Source organism: Trichosurus vulpecula, chromosome 2, assembly GCF_011100635.1.
Source record: "Trichosurus vulpecula isolate mTriVul1 chromosome 2, mTriVul1.pri, whole genome shotgun sequence".
Taxonomy (NCBI): Eukaryota; Metazoa; Chordata; class Mammalia; order Diprotodontia; family Phalangeridae; genus Trichosurus; species Trichosurus vulpecula.
The window spans coordinates 53,175,731-53,180,921 of NC_050574.1; the positions used below are offsets into that span (position 1 = coordinate 53,175,731).

At 38.6% G+C, this 5,191-nt stretch overlaps 1 pseudogene; it reads left to right on the forward strand.

Moving 5' to 3' along the window:
- Window positions 1-1,609: 1,609 nt before the first annotated feature.
- On the forward strand, window positions 1,610-4,467 carry LOC118836439 (annotated as a pseudogene).
- Window positions 4,468-5,191: the final 724 nt, after the last annotated feature.

A 5,191-nucleotide genomic window follows, 5' to 3' on the forward strand; every position in this document is an offset into this window, starting at 1 on the left:
GAAGTCTCTGTAGGACAAAGTATAAACCTGATATCTATCTCCTCAGGTGAAGTTTCCACATTCCTGCTTTACCCCCTGGGGCTGCCACTCCAGCCTGCCATCTGAGGGGGGAGAATAGGTTCTTACTCTTATTGGAAGGGACCATAGGAAGCATCAAATGCAACCTGTACCTGATCACGAAATCCCTGTATGAAATTTCTATTGGCACAGAAGCATATTACTCAGGGATTGCACCCCTCCCCTGAGCCCCCAACACTGTATTGTTTACACAGATGCATAACTCATGTCATCTGAACCTACACATATTGTAATTCAGGTACACACAGACCACCTCAATACTGGTATTGGTAACTGTAGCTCTGTATTTTAGGCTTGCAGCCTAAATTCATCACCTTTGAATAGCAGCAGTCATGGGCCAAACAGCACCTAAAGAGAGATGCCCTACTGAGTGCTGTCCTCCTCTCTTATTGGGGAGCAGATGGTCAGCAAACAGGACACTCAGAGATACCAGCCAAGGAGGCAGGCTGCTGGAGTGGAATGAGTCCTGGTATGGTAGTTGTGACACCTGAGTTATTAGGACCACCTCAATTCACACACTCATTACAACAGCCAGGGCCACAAAAATACAGAGAGAAATCGATACACACAGAATATTACTGGCACAGAGAAATGTCCTCAGACCCTGTAAACAAGGCATTCTTTAACCCTTTTTATGTCCTGGACCCTTTTGGCAGTCTGGTGAAGCCTATGGACCCATTCTTAGAATCATAAAATAAAATAACCAATACCACTGGGAGGGCAATAACACTGAAAGGGCATACATGCTCCAGTAGGCCTTTATGAGGAAAGTTTTTAAAAGTCTATTTATATACTCAGATATTATTGTGGAGTTCCCATTGAACTGTGATAGTCTTTTGTTCATTGTGCTATATTGTATGCCACAAAAAAATATTCTCTTTCAGAAGGCAAAAAAAGAATATATCTACCCATTGCTGTGGGAGGTCTGCTTCTCTTCCAAGTTTTTGCTATTATGATATTTAACAAGTGTTTGAGATGGCTTTGGGACATCCAGTTAGAAAGACTCAATGAGAGAGAGAGAGAGAGAGAGAGAGAGAGAGAGAGAGAGAGAAGAGAAGAGAAGAGAAGAGAAGAGAAGAGAAGAGAAGAGAAGAGAAGAGAAGAGAAGAGAAGAGAAGAGAAGAGAAGAGAAGAGAAGAGAAGAGAAGAGAAAGATGGAGAGAAAGAGAACTATATATATACAAAGGAAACCAAATTATATTGAAAGATAGTTATCAAAATACTTAAAAACTACAAGTTCACAGACACCAGGTCAAGAACCCCTCCAAGCTCTAAACATACCTAATAATATAGAATCACAGGCACATACTCTCTGACTTTGACAAATGTCTTCTGGTCTTTGGTGCTACAGATGCCTTCAGCTGTTTTTTTGTTCAATCTGTCCACTGCAGGGCTCTTAAACCTAATTGGTCCTCAAGGCAGAGAAGCTCTATATATAGATCCAGGAGGATTCTGAGGTGGCTAAGAGCTCCCACCCCCAGGGGGAGGAATTCCCAGAAACCTGCCCAACACCAAGAGTCCACGTTGCAGGATGAAGGAGTGGGGCCAGAGTCTGTTCTGGGTGTTGGGTGTCCACAGGGAGTTCCTCCAGGTTTCCCAGGAGCCATCTGCTGCTCTGAGGGGGGAGGGTTGGCAGCCTCTTTTGATAGCATTATTGGTGACAGGCTGAGTGCTGACTCTCAGTTGGGTTAGATTCAGGGATTTTGTGTCCCGAGGATTTTTGGGTGACATACTCACCTACCAACTGAGGATGCCTCAGGTTTTGGATTGCGGTCACTGACAACCCTGTACACATTTGCCAGACTCCTTATTCATAGTAAAGACCCAATCACCCATTCAGCACCCCAGCCAAGTGCCCACTCTGTACAGAGTCCTCTATGAGGTGTTTTGGTTATATTTGGATGGAAGCAGAGAGATTAACAGAGAAAGAAGAAGGATGAGGCAAAAAGTAGAGGTTAGAAAAAGGATGAGATAAAGATCCTACATATTTGAGTTAATAAGGAGGCACTAGAGTTTATTGAGTAGGGAAGTAATGTAGTTAGACCTGTTCTTTAAAAACATCATTTTGGGATTTTCATGCAGGACAGATTAAAGAGGGGACAGATGTGGCAGGGTGACCAATTAGGAGGCTACTGCAATTGTCTAGTGGAGAGACAAGGAAGGTGTTGACTGGGGTGGTGACTGTAAGAGTGAAGAGAAGGAGACAGATGAAAAATGTTGTGGAGATGAAATGATTTTGTAACATTGGTTGTGTGGGCTTACTGCAGAGAATAGCTGAAATATTTAGAGTTGATCATTGTACAACATTGCTGTTACTGTGTACAATGTTCTCCTAGTTCTGCTCACTGTACTCTGCATCCATTCATGTAAGTCTTTCAGGTTTTTCTGAAATCATGCTGCTCATCATTATTCATAGGGCAATAGTATTCCATCACAATCATATACCACAACTTCTTTAGCCATTCCCCAAATGATGGATATGTATCATTTCTTAGAACACAATAATATTCCGTTACATTTGTGTATCACAATTTGTTTAGATGTTCCCCAACTGATAGGTATCTATTTCCATTTCTTTGCTTTCATAAAAAAGAGCTGCTATAAATATTTTGGTGTAAATGGGAACTTTCTTCCCATCGATGGTTTCCTTAGGGCATAAGCCCAGAAGTGGAGTTTCTGGTTCAAAGGGTATAAACATTTCAGTCACTTTATTCGCGTCATTCCAGATTGTTTTACAAAATGTTTATACCATTCCTTACACAGCTCCACTAACAGTGTGTTAGCTTAGCTATTGTTCTACTGCCCCTCCAACGTTGACCATTGCCATTTTTTGTCATCTTTGCCAATTTCCAGAGTATGAAGTTAAACCTCAGGGCTGTTTTGATCTGCTCTTTCTTGTTATTAGTTACTTGGAGAATTCTTTAATGAGGTTGTGAATCCTTTGCTGTTCTTCTTTTGAGAGGTGTTTGTTCAAAGTCATTGACTAACTTATTTATGGGGAATAATTCTTAGTCTTTTATATATATATACATACACATACATATATATATAGTGTGTGTATGTATATATGCATGTATGTATATACATATACCTATACATACATATATATATACATCTTAGATACATATGCACACACACATGCACACACACACACACACATATATATATATACATATACATATATATACATATATATATATATATATACTTCTTGGATACCAAACATTTATTTGATACAAATTTTTTCCCACCTGACCACTTCCTTTCTTGTCCTAGATACATTAATTTTGTGTGTGTAGGAACTTTCCTTTTTCATGTAACCATATATATGTATATGTAATTTCTTGTAATTACCTCTATTTCTTGTTTGGTTAATTCTCAGCAATACAAGACTCAAGGACAGCTCCAAAAAACTCAGAATCGAAAAAGCTATCCACATTCAGAGAAAGAATTATGGAGTCTGAATGCACATTGAGACAACCTATTTGCCCTCACTCTCTTTTTCCTTTTTCCTTCTTTTTTGGTTTTGTTTCTTCTTTCTTGTGATTCATTCCATTGGTTATAATTTTTTTTTACAACTTGACTATTGTGTAAATATGTTTAATGTGAAGCCAAATGTAGAACCTATATTGGATTACATGCCATCTTGGGGGATAGGGGGAAGCAGAGGAAGGGAGAGAAAATTTGGAACTCAAACACTTGTGGAGCTGAGTGTTGTAAACTAAAAATAAAAATAAATTTAAAAAAGAGAAAAATAGATCTACATTGTTAGCCAAAGCTGTAGCAAACCACACCTCAGGGACCTTCCTCAGAGTTGTTGGCTCTGAGCTTATACAGAAGTACTTAACAGATGGGCTTCAACTCATTCTATAATTGCTCTGAGTAGCTGAAGAACATCCTCCATCAATTGTCTTCATTGATGAAATTGATGCTATTGGGACCAAAAGGTATGATTCAAATGCAAGGAGAGAAAGAGAAATTCAATGAATAGTGTTGGAATTGTTGAACCAGTTGGATGGATTTGACTCCAGGAGAGATGAGAAAATGATTTTGTCCACAAATTGAGTAGAAACTTTGGATCGAGCACTAATCAGACTAGGATGCATTAACCAGAAAATTGGGTTCCCTCTGCCATATGAAAAGACCAAGAAGTGCATCTTCCAGATTCATACAAGCAGAATGACTTTGGCAGATGATGTAACTTTAAATGGTTTGATCATGGCTAAAGATGACTTGTCTGGAACAGATATCAAGGCAATTTTTATGGAAACTGGTTTCATGGCCCCAAGAGAATGCAGAATGCAAGTAACAAATGAAGACTTGACAAAATCTAAACAAAATGTACTTCACAAGAAAGAAGAAGGCAACGCAGAGGGACTCTGTTTCTAAATGAACCGTGATACCTTCATGAAAGTTGTTGGGAACTTTTCAGACTCCATGAAATAATAACTCCAGGAGGGCAATATTGAATAATAACAAGAAGGAAACCCTTATAACAAATTTTGTTATTTCGTCATTTTCAGTCATGTCTGAGTCTTTGTGACCCCCATTTGGAGTTTTCTTGGCAAAGATACTGGATTGATTTGTCATTTCCTTCTCCATTCACTTTGCAGATGAAGAAACTGAAGCAAGCAGCTTAAGTGAGTTGCTCAGAGTCACACAACTACTTAGTGTCTGCGGCTGGATTTGAACTCATAAGATGAGTCTTCCTTACCCAAGGTCCAGCACAAATATACATAGTCAATTGAAGTCAATTCCCTCATGGATTTTGTCCAAACATTGACATCTTATTCTACATTTTGAATCTATCCTCTATCAGGATGTGTGAAGTATGCTTTATCTTTGGTTGATTATAGTTCCATAATTTGAACTTACGGTTTGTCATTCCATTGTTCAGAGTTCTAAAGTCTTTCAAGGTTGTTTTAAAAATAATTTTAAAAATAATCATTGTATAAACTGTTCTTCAGGTTCTACTCTCTTCACTCTATTTTAGTTCATTTAGTTCTTCCATGCTTGCTCTGAAACTGTCCATTTTACCATTTTTCATGGCATAATAATATTCTCTTCTATTAATATAGCATAACTTGGATAGTCTTTCCCCAATAGATGGTCA